The following is a 17,650-nucleotide window of genomic DNA, read 5'->3' on the forward strand; positions in this document are numbered from 1 at the left end:
AAGAGGCGTATGCCATCCGGGTGTTAGAGTCTGACGTGTCTATGTCTGACTCCGATCCTGATTTTGACCTTGTCAGGTGTTCAGATACATCATCACTAGATACAGTGTCTGCTGCTAGTGATGTATCTGTGGCTGCTGTTCCTCCTGCCAGAAGGAGCTGGCAGTACTGCTGAGGAGTGCTTAGTGCCTCATCGCCAGAGGCCAGATATCCCACCCTTCACTGAAAATCCTGGCATCAATGTGAATGTCGCAGGATTCAGCCCTCAGCAGTTTATAGAGGTGTTTCTGGGCAATGATGTATTGGCGAACATTGTTGCCCAAACTAATTTATATGTCCATCAGTTCCGTGCTGCAAAGCAGCAAATGCTGAAGAAGCCCTCCATCTGCTCCTTCTGGAGCAGTAACCCCATCTGCTCTACCCGCATTTTCTCCCAATGAATGTTGAGGAAGAAGTATGAAATGATTCTACATTTCATATACTTTAGCGACAACAGCCTGTGCCCCCCCAGGGGGCATCCCCAGTTTGACAGGCTATATAAAATCTGCCCCCTGATTACCCACTTCGCTGCCAGGTTTGCAGAGGCTTATACACCTGGAAGTAATATCTGCGTGGATGAATCCCTGATGAAGTGTAAGGGAAGGCTGGAATTCAAGCAGTATATTCCTTCAAAGCGCTCCAGGTATGGTGTAAAGGTGTATAAGCTCTGTGATAACGTGACTGGGTATATTCAGGCCTTCCGGGTGTACGATGGGAAAGGATAGCCACCTTAACCTCCAAGTTGCCCAGAATATATGGGAACCAGTGGCAAGATTGTCTGGGACCTGATATTCCATGCCTAAAGTACAATGTGAGAGAAACTTACAAAAAAAATGACTACTCAAAAGTTTGACAAAGACTGGTGGTAGAATTAGTGCATGGGAAGTGTTAAAATACTACAATTTTAAATACCCTGGGGTGTCTACTTTTCAAAAATATATGGTTTGATGGGGATAAATTACATCGGCCAGCTTCAAAAATGTCCCAAATAGGACATGGGTGCTTGATGACCAGCTGTGAAAATTCCAAGTTGGAAAACTGGAATGCGCATGCTCCAAATAAGGTATTTTAGCCCCCAGAGTACTGACACACCTGTACATGGGTGGTGTCACTGTACTCAGGAGATGTTGCAGAACACATATTGGGGTGTCTTTTGGCAGTAAGCCTTAAAGTTCTCAGTACATGTATTCTTAAATTGTTATGCGTGTCAAAAAAAAAAAAATTGCCAATCATTATTTTTTTACATTTGGCATAGATTTGTGGTAAAATGGTTGCATAAAAAGAGCACGAAAAGAGTCAGAATACCCCAAGTTGTCTTCTTTTAAAAAATATATACATGTGAAGGGTTATTCAGGGATTCTTGACATATATCAGTGTTACTGTCATGACTACTAATGTGATCCAACACGCAAAACTATGTACCATCTACATAGAACAGAAAAATAGACAGAATGTAAACCGGTCCTTAGAATCGCAGGATTAATACGTTGAAAGACAGAATGATCAAGGGAAAGCAGAGGTCAAGGAAACCAGAAATACACAAGATCAATAAGAAAGCCAAGTCAGGGGAACCAGAGATTAGAATAGCCAAGGTCAGAATACTGGGAAATCTATAACAAGGACAAGAAAATGCGGTATCAGGAACCAGGAACGGAAACCACGACAGGGCAATGAGCTAGGGAAATTCAGGGGTTTGTGCTGGGATTGGTCAGAGCTTGACCCCATAACGTGCTTCGATGCCGCGACATCACAGGCACGTTTGCATGACCTTTGGAGTCGGAGCTATAAACATTGATTTATAGAAAAAAATAATTATTATACATCTACTGCTATATACAAGAGTTCCCAATTTTCAATAATTTGGACAGTTTCTTGCATCTGTACTTTTACCTTTTCTCTATGTTTTAAGTATTTTTATAGTTTGATCTGTTCTAAATGATAGTAAGATATTAATAATATATATATTTTTTTTGTCTTCTTCACTTAAGATAGATTTTGATGTATAGAATTATTTACTGTTGGCTATTGCATTTAGATGGATATGTAGGGTTTTTTTGCCTACTCTATATATCCTGTCAGTGAGGTACTATTTTTGGTCCTTTTTTGTACCTTAGATCAGTGTTTCCCAACCCAGTCCTCAAGGCACACCTACCAGTCCAGGATTTAAGGATTACCCAGTTTTGTCTAAGGTGTTTTTAGAAAAAAAAGAAAAAACACCTTAGACAAAACTTGGTAATCCTTAAATCCTGGACTGGTAGGTGTACCTTGAGGACTGGGTTGGGAAACACTGCCTTAGATTGTAAGGTTTGCCATAAATTGACTGGTACATACAACACTTAGATTTTTTTAATTTTTTTAAATATACATATAAAAATCCTCTCTTTCCATATAATATTTTTATTTTCACATATATTCAATGTTTGTGGCAAACTGAAGGTTATATATACAGATTGTAAGCATCTACTGTAACGAACAGATTGACACATGTAACTGCTATCAATATAGCTTTGGTGTTACAATGTGTCTCTGTTTCGGATGCTAATAAAGTTTTACACGCATCAATTCAGCCACGCATGCGCATCGTCATTTCCCGATAGATATTGGGGGCGGGCACATCTATATTGTGTTCCGGCAACAATTCTGACGGAAGCCGGTGTCCGTTGTGCGCATGCGCAAAAGCTGATTTGAGCGCGAAATTCAGAAGATAAGAAGAGACCCCGGAAGGAACAGAGGTTATCCACAGCTCCTGAGGAAGTCCCGAACAAAGCGGGACGAAATGCGTTGAGCCCTATTTACCATCCAGTCGACATCCAGAGACCACAACACCATCACCACTGACCAAGTTGCAAGTATATTTCCGCCCTGGAAGTTGCGACCAGGGGCTGTCTAGTCTATCTTTTACTGAGTTACTGGTCTATCTAGTGGTTGATGCAGGGCATTTGTTCCCAGGTCTTACAATAGGACTGTATATTGCTACCATCTCTGTACTGGATGTTATGTATCTTGTTTTTATATTATTCTTTTACATGGATTAATTGCACTGTGATGCATAATTTTAAACAAAAGTTTTAGACTTTAGAAAAACAGACTTTTCTAAAATTAGAATATGTGTAAAGGAGTCATTATCAGACTGGAGCAACTTAAATGCAATTTATATGGAGTCCAAAATAAATGGGATTATTTAAAAGCTGCACTACTGAAGGCAACAGAAAATTGCATTAGGCTTGTCAGTAAAAGCAAAAATTCAAGAAACCACTGTGGTACTCCACAGATGTGGCCAAAATAGTAAAAAACAAAACGTTAGCATTTAGTAATTGTAAAAAAACCCAGAGTGAGGAAGACAGAATGACCTATAAGATTAGGCAGAAAGAGGCCTAGCAAGTTATAAGAGCTTCCAAATCACACACAGAAGAGAAAATAGCACAGTCAGTAAAAAAGGGGGACAAAACTTTTTTTAGATACATAAATGAGAAAAGAAAAGTAAAACAAGGATTAGTTAGATTAAAAACAAAAGAAGGAAGGTATGTAGATGAGGATAAAGGTCTAGCTGACTGCCTCAATGAATATTTTTGTTCGGTATTTACAGCTGAAAATGAAGGAAAGGGATCTCTGTTAAAAATAGGGTAAATGAGTAATTTATTACACGTGAGTTTACAGAGGAAGAGGTTCTATTTCAACTGTCAAAAGTAAAGACAAATAAGTCAATGGGACCTGATGGAATACACCCAAAGCTATTAAAAGAGCTTAGTGGTGTACTAGCAAGACCATTAACAGATTTATTTAACCAATCATTGTTAACAGGAGTAGTCCCAGAAGATTGGAAGTTAGCGAATGTTGTGCCCATTCACAAGAAAGGTAATAGGGAGGAGTCGGGCAACTATAGGCCAGTAAGCCTTACTTCAGTAGTGGGGAAAGTGATGGAAACCATGTTAAAGGATAGGATTGTTGAACATCTAAAAACACATGGATTTCAAGATCAGAGACAACATGGGTTTACTTCAGGGAGATCATGCCAAACTAATCTTATTGATTTTTTTGATTGGGTAACTAAAATTATAGATCAGGGTGGTGCAGTAGACATTGCTTACCTAGATTTCAGTAAGGCTTTTGACACTGTTGCACATAGAAGGCTTATCAATAAACTGCAATCTTTGAGTTTGGATTCCAATATTGTTGAATGGGTAAGGCAGTGGCTGAGTGACAGGCAACAGAGGGTTGTAGTCAATGGAGTATATTCGAAGCTTGGGCTTGTCACCAGTGGGGTACCTCAGGGATCTGTACTTGGACCCATTCTCTTTAATATTTTTATTAGTGATATTGCAGAATGTCTTGATGGTAAGGTGTGTCTTTTTGCGGATGATACTAAGATATGTAACAGGGTTGATGTTCCAGGAGGGATAAGCCAAATGGCAAATGATTTAGGTAAACTAGAAAAATGGTCAGAGTTGTGGCAACTGACATTTAATGTGGATAAGTGCAAGATAATGCATCTTGGACGTAAAAACCCAAGGGCAGAGTACAGAATATTTGATAGAGTCCTAACCTCAACATCTGAGGAAAGGGATTTAGGGGTGATTATTTCTGATGACTTAAAGGTAGGCAGACAATGTAATAGAGCAGCAGGAAATGCTAGCAGAATGCTTGGTTGTATAGGGAGAGGTATTAGTAGTAGAAAGAGGGAAGTGCTCATGCCATTGTACAGAACACTGGTGAGACCTCACTTGGAGTACTGTACACAGTACTGGAGACCATATCTTCAGAAGGATATTGATACCTTAGAGAGAGTTCAAAGAAGGGCTACTAAACTGGTTCATGGATTGCAGGATAAAACTTACCAGGAAAGGTTAAAGGATCTTAACATGTATAGCTTGGTGGAAAGACGAGACAGGGGGATATGATAGAAACATTTAAATACATAAAGGGAATCAACACAGTAAAGGAGGAGACTATATTTAAAAGAAGAAAAACGACCAGAACCAGAGGACATAGTCTAAAATTAGAAGGACAAAGGTTTAAAAATAATATCAGGAAGTATTACTTTACTGAGAGGGTAGTGGATACATGGAATAGCCTTCCAGCTGAAGTGGTAGAGGTTAACACAGTAAAGGAGTTTAAGCATGCGTGGGATAGGCATAAGGCTATCCTAACTATAAGATAATGCCAGGGACTAATGAAAGTATTTAGAAAACTGGGCAGACTAGATGGGCCGAATGGTTCTTATCTGCCGTCACATTCTATGTTTATATGTTTCTATGTTTCTATAATACATTTCACTTTTTTAAAGAGATCTCTCTAGTTTATACTATTTCTGATTACCTACAGGACACTGTTTATCTCTTACGTTTAGCGCCCCCATTAGGTGGGATTTATTCCACCTTCTCCTTCTTTTCTACATGTTAACATTGGGCATTTCTAAACTCAAAATTTGTAAACTATTTAGCATGGGTGTTTTCCGGCGGTTGTAGATGTGTAACAGATTTTGGGGGTCAAAGTTCGAAAAAGTAGGCTTTTTAAATTTTTTTCATCATATTGTATAATTTTTTTTTTAGTAAATTATATGATATTATGAAAATAATGGTATCTTTAGAAAGACCATTTAATGTCGAGAAAAACAGTATATAATATGTGTGGGTACATTAAATGAGTAAGAGGAAAATTACAGCTAAACACAAACACTGCAGAAATGTAAAAAGAGCCCTGGTCCTTAACGCTAAGAAAAATTGAAAAGGGGTTAATTATATTCATACATATTATATATTTATTTTTAATGAACATAAATGTCCTTTTTTTTCCCATATCCTTAATTTATACTTAACAAAACATTCATTATAAATATAGTAATTATTTCACAGTAGGTTTTTAAACCCCTGCTATCGTATTCACTTGGGATTGAATTGAAACTTGATATGGATAATGTATATTTCTAGAATAGCAGACTCAATTAACTTCAATTAAGTTTATGTATAAGCTGAAGGTATTTATTTAGGACCTATACTTTTAATAATTTAGAAACGGCATTCTCTCAGGTTGGCAGTGAATGGATCACTAAATGCACCCAGACAATGTCATCTCAACAAAGTGGTCTGGGTGTAATGACCCTGTAGTTTTAACCCTTCAATGTAAAATATTGCAATTTTGTAGACAGTGCACTGTTTACAATGACAGGGTTGTCAGGGCTTACCTGAGTTGGGACTCCGGCAGGCAGAGATATATGCGCACCCTTGCAAGTAAACACAGGCAGAGGTGGTCAGGTCGGTGCACGGGGGCTGTGCAGGGTAAACTCCAAGTCGCGGTACAGGAACGGATAAAGCAGGAGAATAGTCGTGGGAAGCTAAAGGTCAGAGGATGCCAGAAATCAGAATAAATGAAACAACAAGCCAAGGTCAAGAGTAAACTGGAGAACACGAAACAGCAGTATGATCACCAGAGTCAAGGAACTGACATTGCCTTCTGGGAGATGTAGTGTTTTATACCTGGCTAACGAGACTATCCACAACAGGTGTACCAGGAGTAATTCCAATTTATGTCCAGCCCCCAGTGCTGGATACTTGACAGGGCAGGAATGAACTTCAAGGCTGAAAGCAAGAACCGAATGTGGTTTAGAGGCAGAGTACAATACCACAGGTTCAAGTCCCCTGTTGGGCTCTTCCAGGGCGACCATGTCTCGCTGTCTGTATGTTGTACCCCCTCTTTAAGAACGACCTCCGGGCATGACTAGGTTGTTTATCATTGTTTTCCAGATTGGAAGTACCTTCCTCCTCCGAGAGATCATTTTGTTCATTACACATTCTGCTATGCTCAAGGTCATGCAAGACATCAAAGGCAGGCACACTGCATGTTCACTTTCATCTGGCAGGGGGTACGTATTTCCATAGTCATCCAAACCATACGTACGGCCCTCCTCCAGAATAGAAGGAAACAGCACCAACTGCAACTTTTGCTATAACGGTTCTCACAGGAGAGGCATTCGCAGCTTTCAATGCTTTCTCAAACACTTTTAGATCCTGTTTGCATACAACTGTGCCATTTGAGGCATACGTGCAGTCAGGTGGTAGAACTTTCTTGGCCAGGCAGGAAGTGGTGATGGTGCTTGCTTGAACAGTAGTGTCTTCAGGAAGAGGTACAGATGTTTCTGGAGCAGGAGGTGGAGATTCTTCAGGGGTACTGGTAGCTGATTCTAGAGGAACACAGGTTATATCTACTACAGTAGTTTGGGTACCTTTTTGTGTCACAGAACGTGGCCTGGGCTGGCAGTAACCTTGGCGGATTCTTCGCTGTGTCGTCAGGATGACAGGATGGGAGCAGGCAGTGCCTACTTGAACAGTTTGAGGCAGAGGTGGGCAAGTGGGACAGAGGGAGATAAAGTGCCCTCTTTCTCCACAGTAGAAACAAAGCCCACAACCCCTCCTTCGGTCTCTCTTTGGATGACAATATAGTACGGATGAAGCTTATCTCCATGTGCTTCCCTTTTTCCTCTGGAGTCTCCCTCGAGACCGGATCATAAGGAGGCCTGACGTTGGCACAGGGTCTTGCTCTTCCTTGGAACCTGGGGTTTTCTGGGACACGGAACAGGCTTAGTACCAGTAGTCTTGCACTGCGAGTCCATAGCTGTCATGAATTACCCCTAGCTGTCAAGGACAGGACTATTAGGCAGTATCATCTGGTGTGCCCATGACTTGATCCCTCCAGACAGCAGGTTGATAGCCGCACGTACCATAATAAAGTCACTGGCATAGGTACGCGGCTTTAAGACAAATAATATTTCACAGACCTCCTTAAAGCACTGGAAGGATGTACGGCTACCGTCAAATCTTTCTGGCATAATGAGGAATGGTTCAGGATAACCAGGTTCCGGGGCTGGGTGTACTGCCCCTTTAAGAAACACTAATTCTCGCTGTAAGTCTGAAACAGTCTGGACCAGACTGTGCTGGGACAGGGGTGAGCACATCTCTGCGGACTCCATTGGTCAGTTCCTTATGTCAGGGCTTTCCTGAATTTGGAGTCCGGCAGGCAGATATATATATATACTCACCCTAGCAAGTAAACACAAGCAAAGGTGGTCAGGTAAGAATTCACCTGGCCTGTGAGTCGGTGCAAGGGGGCTGTGCAGGGTAAACTCGGATAAACTCGGATAAAGGGTAAACTCGGATAAAGCAGGAGAATAGTCGTGGGAAGCCAAAGGTCAGAGGATGCCAGAAATCAGAATAAACGAAACAACAAGCCAAGGTCAAGAGTAAACTGGAGAACACGAAACAGCAGTACGATCACCAGAGTCAAGGAACTGACATTGCCTTCTGGGAGATGCGGTGTTTTATACCTGGCTAACAAGTCTATCCACAACAGGTGTACCAGGAGTAATTGCAATTAATGTCCAGCCCCCAGTGCTGGATACTAGACAGGCTAGGAATGAACTTCCTGTTTGAAAGCAAGAGCTGAATGTGGTTCAGAGGCAGAGACACAAGACCTCAGGTTCAAGTCCCCTGTTGGGCTGTTCCAGGGTGACCACGTCTCGCTGTCTGTATGTTGCGGTGATAACTGTGACAAGGGTAAAGACACCTCTAGTGACTGTCTTCCAGCAAGCAATACTCTGTCATGTGACCAAATGCTGTTCAGAAGCATTGCATTTAATGCTTTCATTATAGAAGCTTTTGGTTGTAGGCGTGTGTAGCACTTGTGTCACCTGGATTGGAGAAGAGGCAGAGAGAGCTAAATCTGCTGAATAAGGTTGCGGGAGGCAGAGTGGAGAGTGGCACCAAGGGGGGAAAAGGGGTTTCTGCACTATGGGGAAAAAATACCTATTTTAAAAAATATATTTTTATTGGGGGCCCCAAATCTAACTATGGACTAGAACAGTGTAGCATTAGGAATATAGGTTTGTAGTCCTAATGCTAAAGTTTTTCTTTTAATAACTACAAGTGTCGTTTGCTATGTCCTATTTTAATGGATACATAGCTGGAATTTGCTGTTTCAATTAGGACATATTTCTGAACTGATAGTAATAGGAACATTATTTTTTAACAGTCTGTTCTGTGTGTGCTGTTTTTTTTTTATGTGTATCTCCCTTCCCACCCTCCTTGGCACCACGATACAAGCAGACATGTTACCTGGAGGGGGTCTTTGTAAAAATAATAATAAGACTCCAAATGTGACTGTAGCATGCATGCTTTAACTCTAACTTAAATAATTTACTAAAGCATTCCTCTCTTGCCCTTTGTTGTTCGTAAGCTATTTGTGTACAGTGCATATGACACATTGTGAAAAGTATTACCTTGGCACTCGCAGAATCCTTTGAATTCTACTGTTGACATGATCTGACATGTGTTTGAGTTAATGTGTTAAGATAATATCAGGTTAAATTGCTAGATGTGAGGATGAAAGTAAACTCTTATAACACTCTTTCCATATCCACGGAAACTAACTCTGTAGGGATTGTATTTCTCTATCGCGTATCTGATGGTGACTAATATGGTCGGGATGACCTGCACTAGAAAAAAAAAACAATTTCTTCTTTTTAAGACTAAAAATAAATTATAGATGACTAATTCCCAAATGATCGAAATGTAGTGGTAGGAAAGCTGTAAACATACCAGTTCTTTACAGTGTTACACAAAGTAAAAAAAAAAAAAAGTTGCCAGACATACTGAAAGGACACGCACAAGTGATAGCTAAATAATGGAAACACCATATGAAAAGTACTTTAACTCTGTGAGTAAATCACAGTTATACATATAGTTTGAAAGGTGATCCATATTAGCTTGATTGCCAATTAGCAGTATATGTCACCTATACAAGAACTCTGGCAATTAGGACTTTGAGTTCCATAGAGTCCAAATATTCTTTGTAGTTGTAACACCACATATACTGCAAAAGTATTTATTATGTCAAAGAGAATATTCACAAAAAATGCTAATACAATATGATTTACTTCATAATAATAAGAAAGAGTGAAGGGCATCTGGCCTATGTTTTCCCAATACTTTATGGCTTCTAAATCTATATGATATGCTGAGGAAATCCAGGCAGTCATATACTAATATCTCATTACAACAAATGCTTTTTCTTTAAATTTTATTTTTATTGCATTATAAAAAAATAAAAAATAAAAAACTTTTTTTTTGCCTAGAAAAATCTAAGAATATATAAACATATTTAGAAACATATTAGTGCAGTAACTTTAAGTTTACTTGAGGTCAAGGATCTTTGAGTCTTCGTCACCCAGGACATACTTGCAAACAAGAGAAATCTCAATGTATCTTTCCTGGTAAAATATTTTATAAATAAATAAATACATTTGTGAAGAAGTAGATACATATATTGCACATATTTATGTATGCGTAATACCTGGTGAATAATGCTATTTGATTTAGTATTTTTTAGTGTTTTACAAAAAAAATCTTGCTGTATAAAATGTGCTATAACATAAAGTAAAAATAATATAAGATTTATTATGCATGTCATACAGCAAGATTTATTTTATAAAACATTTAAATTACAGGATCAAAGGCAAGTTTTCTCCTATTGTATTTCTTGTCATGTCAGTTTTTAATAAAACACTGTTTTTTGGTTGGAGTAACTTTAAACATGCTAGCAGAACGTCAGCCATTTTGGCTTAATGTTGTTAAATATTGTTCTCTTTAGATTGTATATGCTATTGTCAGTATTGCCTGATGAGATAATAGACAAGTATATGTAAACCAATGTGACAATTTGAGGATGTTTCAATATGAGGGTAATAAGGTGCTGGATAATTGCTTAGGCGAATAGAAACACATAAGATAATTCTAGCATACATGGGGAGAAAATCGGTACAATAGTACATAGAATTTTCTTTTCAAAATGTACACATCAATATATGTTATTTATCTAAACTGATTTTCTGATATTTCAATTAATTATTCTGTAAATGCAGAGAAGGATTCAGATCCCATGGGGCCCCAGGTTACCAGTTTGGGGCCCTATCATCATTCCTCCCATAGGGATGGTTAATGGGGTCAAACAAATACATCTGTTCCGGGATCCTGTCTAAACCCTGGAACAAAGCAGCTGCCTAGGTTTAACTTATGCTCTGTATAAATGCATTTTGAGGGCTTATTTTCTGTCTGTAGACAACAATTAACCAATATTTTAATTTTGTTTTTCAATTATTTTTTTTCAAATTATGGTATCTGTCCATACTGACCTGAAAAATAAATGTAAAAACTATTATCCAGAATACAAAAAAATTCCAGATTCTAGTGGTTCCATTGGCTGTGAAGGAGTTAAAAATATGTTACTGTGAGCAAATAAAGCTAATTATTTTCATGTCATCTATTTCATGACTATAAACTATACATTTTTTGCCATGACTTTGCTTCCTGTGTATAGCATGTTGAAGTATTTTGGAGTTTCCAGGCAACTGAAGTTATAAGGCTTGGTAAAAACTACTGTTTGCCAACTGTTTCTGTTGCAGTATGAAATCTAATCCAAAAAGCCTCACTCACCCTCATTTATACTCTAGGAATGATAACATGCCCGTTGAGGAATATATTTCTCTGCCAGAAATCAATAGTCACTGATAAAATGCATGCACTTTTACTGAAAAGGTGAACTGACTGCTTGCAAACAGTAAAGTAAGTTTTAATGTGTCACATCATACCTACAGTAAGGAAGGTAATGGAGTGAATTGACTCCACCATTGCACTTTTAGCATTACATTATATTACATACATTATATTTGTATCTTTGTCCGAAATGCATGTTATATCTAATAACATTTACCAGAGGGGACTGAAATAACTTCCTGCTTATGAGCAGTGCTGTGGAGAGAAATAAAAAAATGGTATCGCCTTATACTTTTTTTCTACCCTGTGATCTGTGGTGTAGAGGGAAACACTCCAAAAGATAATGATATTCTAAGGACCAAAGAAATGTCTTGTCTTGGTTTTAACAGTAATTGACCAGAGTTTTCCCAAGCTCACAAAGGGTTGAACTTGAACAAGAAGGAACACAGATATATCAACAAACTGCATATTCACATCTTTCAAAGCTGATTTATTACTGCATTTGCACTGTCTAGCACTGTGTTTAGTTTCATACTCAGATATTGTAACAGCTTCCTTTAAACCAATAGTCATTGTTTCTATTATGCAGAGTGATTGCAGGTGTGCCTTGATATCTGAATGCCCCACAAAGTATAAGTAGAATTCGTTACAAAACTATAGCATTTTTATGAATGGTAAATGGGGTGATTGGCTGCAGCTGAAAATTAATATATACTACTCTCATCTTCTTCAAGGATGTCTCATTTATTTGCATTGATCAAGCCTATTTCAGGTGTTTGCCTTCACTACATGATACAGTGATAGTGTAGGCTAACTAGTGACTTAAAGGGGAACCGATACGTCCCTGGATTTTTAAAATTATGCTGACATATCCTTTATATTAAACAAATATGTATTTGTGAGTTGTGAAAAATAAAAGTAAATGTTGAAATACAAAACTCTTTTTCCTGAAACTGGGTGCCACCATCTTCGCTCCCTTTCGAACCTTGCTATTAGATCTATAAGTATATAGAAAGCATAAAGAAAAATGTCTCATTTTTATTTGCAATGGTTTTGTCTTATCTGAATAGGATTGTGATATAATTTGCTAAAATTAAAAGAAAATGGGATATCATCATCATGTAAAAAAAAAAAAAAAAGTTAATGGTAATTTTCTCTGTTTTATTCAATGGTGTATATTCCAGAAAAGTAACAATTCCTGTTGCTGGTGCAGGTAGAGATATTCATTTACTTTCATTACCCCAGGAAACGTTCATATCAATGAAGACAGATGGTTTGTATTACTGTGTTCTTATATGTTTATTTCTGGTCACTGACCATCCAGACAGAATAAATATAATATTTCAGAATGGTTTTGTTTTTTCTATCTAGTCTCTCCTTACAAGTCTCATTATCATCTCTTTTTCTGAAATATAGAGATGACTGCAGTAATAAAATGCCTACCACCAAAGTCTCAATCTTTTACATCTACAGAAGAATGTGTCTTAGTGCACTCTTTCAATTAAAGTGATGAATGACTGACCCATTAACATTTAATCATCTCACAGGCATCACTTTGAATAAACTATGATATTATCTTAGTAATGTCTCTACAGCAAGTTAAGCATGAATTATTTTATGGGTTTTCTCTTTTTTTCTTCAAACCCCAGAGGAGTTACAAAGATGCAAAATCCCAGTGCTAATAATTGATATAACTAGAAGGATTTGATGCCCAGAATAAGCTTCAGAGAGTTTGATTTATCTCTTTGATTGCCAATGCCATCTAAAGACGTTTAATGATAAAATTGGATGTTCTTAACCCTAAAGTGTTTAAGGAGCATTACAGCTAAAAGCCACTGGCCCCTCATGTATTCTACTCCGGAACAGTACATTCCAGCATGCGGGTGGACTAGGAGTTGTGTTCATGTGTCCCTTTGGTTTCCCTGGACCACAAGCATTCTGAAGTTGTGGGATGCAGCATTATACTATTACTACTGTTGGCTAAAAGCAGTGGAAAGTGCAATGGGATGTCTATCAACGGAGACTGCAGGAGTGAAGCAGCAGGTAAAAATTGTGTGGCCTTTGCACAGCAGTTTGTGGGTTTGTAGTTGCACCTTAGTAAATTATCTCATAGTTACATAGTTACATAGCTATACACTTGCGTCCAGCAAGTTCAGCCTTCCTCACATTTGTTTTTTGCTGTTGATCCAAAAGAAGGCAAAAAAGCCCAGTTTGAAGCACTTCCAATTTTGAAACAAACTAGGGAAAAAATTCCTTCTTGACCCCAGAATGGCAGTCAGATTTATCCTTGGAACAAGCAGCTATCACCCTACATTGAAAAATTATATCCTTGAATATTCTGTTTTTGCAAGTATGCATCTAGTTGCTGTTTGAACATCAGTATGGACTCTGATAAAACTACTTCTTCAGGCAGATAATTCACATCCTTATTGTTCTTACAGTAAAAAAACCTTTCCTTTGCCTTAGATGAAATCTTCTTTCTTCCAGTCTAAATGCATGACCTCGTGTCCTATGTAAAGTCCAGTTTGTGAATAGATTTCCACACAATGGTTTGTATTGGCCCTTAATATATTTGTATAATGTTATCATAACTCCTCTAAGTTTTTGAAGGCTTGCCTTGCTTTTCATTGATATTACATGTAGCTCCTGGCAAGGCCGGTGTCTATGAGCCCTGGGCATTTAGTTGTGTCCCTATTCATTTGTCTAATGAAACTCTTATAAAGGCTGCAGATAGGTTGCAGATAGATTGCAAGACATTTTATTTCATATTACCTCAAATATGCAGAAAAAAATACATCCATGTTTTATTCGGTGGTATATCTACTATAATGGTAAAGAGAAATCAGTGATAATAGAGCAGGGGTACCAAAAAAGGTAGATGCTCAGATTGTGTAGAAAAACTCCCATGATGTTTTGACATTCTAAAGACAGTCTAAATGCATGCAAAACATAGGAGTTGTAGTTCTACAACATCTGGGGATCTACCTATTGGGCACCCCTGACTGGGCAGTTCACTTTTTACAATAATGCATCGGATATTTTCAGCAGTTGTGTACCTTGATATGCAGTACTTTAACCCCTAAGGACACATGACATGTGTGACATGTCATGATTCCCTTTTATTCCAGAAGTTTGGTCCTTAAGGGGTTAAGTTCTGGCAACTGCATAGAAGAAAATATAATTATTAACCTTTTTAACATGAAGTCCTTGCCAGAAATGAACAAAAAGTTTCTACACTGAAAGAAACTTAATATGTTGTAAAAAAAAATAGCATGAACTCCTGCTGAATTTTAACATTTACCTTTCCTTTCTATTAAAGTGCTAGACAGTTTAAATCATGGTTCGTCAACCTGGTCCCTACCGCCCACTAGTGGGCGTTTCAGGATTCCAGGTAGGCGGTAGGGATTTCCAGGTTGATAGTGCGGGCGGGTGCGAGCCGGCGGTACCCGTGCGACTGGGTACCGCTGTGACCATTTGCGGCGCGGTAAACCGCCGGGGCCGCCTTCCAAAGTGTCCATCGGGTGGCCCATGCTGTCAGGGCCACCCGATGGATGCGGATTGTAAGGGGGCCCGGTCAGCGCTGGGCGCTTTAACAGCGCGACCGGGCCCCCTGTGATGACATCACAGAGCTGGGAGGAAGTGATTCCCCGGTCACTCCTCCCAGCTAAAATTGAGAGCCGCGCGGGAGGAAGCCAGAGTGGGAACTCTGACTCCCATCCACCTGAGCCACCACTGGACCCCAGGAAAAGTCACCCTCCTGCACCTTAAAGGTAGGAAACAGGAGGGTGACTTAAATATAATGTGTGTGTGCGCGCCTGTCCTGTGTGTGTGCGCGCCTGTCCTGTGTGTGTGCGCGCCTGTCCTGTGTGTGCGCGCCTGTCCTGTGTGTGTGCGCGCCTGTCCTGTGTGTGTGCGCACCTGTCCGTGTGTGTGTGTACGTGTGTGTACGTGTGTGTGTGCCTGTCTGTTATAGTGGACTATAGTAAGTGGGCTACCTAGCTCAGCCTTCCTACTGGGCATTGCTATAAGGAAGGTTAAAAAATAGAAAAAAAAGGGGAAAAAAAAGGTGGGGAGGGGAATTGAGGAGGGAGAGGAGATGAGCTGACGCACAAATGAGAAATCATATTATGCGCAAACAGAGAAGTAGTCTGAATATCACTGAAAGAGACTTTCGTTTGTTCCTTACGAAAATTGAACCAGATCTCATTAATCACTAGTAAAGGTAATTTCAATTTACTTTATTGTTTTCTCATTAAACTTTATAAAGTTAAAAACCTTATAAACCTGCATTAAGTAGAAATAAAAAGATAAATGTATGTACATTTATTTTTTTTAAAAAACACCCTCCTTTCTTAAAAATATTCTGCATTTGCGCGAAAACTGGTGGGCGGTAAGGAAATGTTTTCAACCAAAAAGATGCATTAGTGGGCGGTAGGTAGAAAAAGGTTGACTACCACTGGTTTAAATATTTAAGTACCTATTGATGCACACTGATTTTGCACACTGATTTTGCTTTTGCAGGACAAAAGAAGTGGAACTGTGTTTCAGAACTAAGGTCATGAATTCTGCAGAACACAAACTGAGACAATTTACTTTTATAGTCAGCCCAGGGCCGGATTAAGAGCCCAGTGGGCCTGGTGCTGATAATTATGATGGGCCTAATTACAAAATCTTATTGACCAAAAACACTAAAACAGTCCTACCTCCTAAGCGTCATGTATCTGATGGAGAAGATGCTGTAGGGAAACTCATAGGATGCAACTATGAGAAAACACATACCCTTTGCTAATCTCATGCTTTCATCTTTCAAGTAAACCCATACCCCCTAACAGCAGTGTCCAGTAAAGCAGGAAGTCTATGGATGCGGTAAAATGGTGGGCTACTGACACAAATCACCTAACCAGAATGGCTGAAAGGGCGAACATACACAAAAAGGGGGAATGTCTGTGTCCCTATGTCTCCCAGTCCCTTAGTGTTTGTGTCCTCATGTCTCCCAGTGTCCCTATGTCACTAGGGGACATTGAGAGACATTGGGACACTGGGAGACATGGGGACACAGATACTAGGGAACACTGGGAGACCTGGGAAATCTGAGACTCTTGGGGACACTGGGTGACAGACACGAGGGGACACGGGGAGACATGGGGCACTGAGCCACTGTGATATATAGGGGACACTGGAGACTTGATAAAAACCTGGGTACAGGTCAAAATGTTGCGGTGTCCAATAAACCTGCTTAAAGCTATCACAGTGAGTGCCTGAGATTTTTTTCTTTTATACTAGGGGAAACAGACACTACGGGCACAGAGACACTACGGGCACAGAGACACTATGGGCACAGAGACACTACGGGCACAGAGACACTACGGGCACATAGAGACATGGGGCACTGAGACACTGACATAGGGGACACTGATACATAGGGGACATTGGAGACTTGATAAAGACCTGGGTACAGGTCGAAACGTTGCGGTGTCCAATAAACCTGCCTAAATCTATCACAGTGAGTGCCTGAGATTTTTTCTTTTATACTAGGGGACACTGAGACACTAGGAGACATGGGGACACAGAGACATTGGGAGATTAGGGGACTTTGGGAGTCTAGGGAACACTGAGACACACTTAGAGACATGGGGACACTGGGAGACATGGGGCCACTGAGCCACTAGGGACAGTGGCTGGGAGACATGGGGACACAGACTAGGGGCCACTGGGAGACATGGGGTCACTGTGTCCCTAGTGTCTCAGGGTCATGGGCGTCCGAATGGGGGGGTAAAGGGGGGTACTTGCCCCCCCCCCCCCCCCCGGATTTTTCAGCTTGTGCTGCTATTTTTCATTTTAGTGTGAGAATACATTGCAATACCAGCGCTGGCCAGTAGGTGGCGCTGTGAATTGAGAAAGGCAAAAAGCTACAGCTAATCCCTGCCTCTCTCTCATGACTGAAACCGCAGGGGAGCAGCACAAAGGCAGCCTACAGAGCAGGTAAGTGAGGGATGGGGGGGTGGGGGAGACCGCATAGAGGAAGGTAAAGTAGAAGGAGCAGAAAGGTTCTGCAAGGGGCAGGAGGGGTCAG

Source organism: Pelobates fuscus, chromosome 3, assembly GCF_036172605.1.
Source record: "Pelobates fuscus isolate aPelFus1 chromosome 3, aPelFus1.pri, whole genome shotgun sequence".
Taxonomy (NCBI): domain Eukaryota; kingdom Metazoa; phylum Chordata; class Amphibia; order Anura; family Pelobatidae; genus Pelobates; species Pelobates fuscus.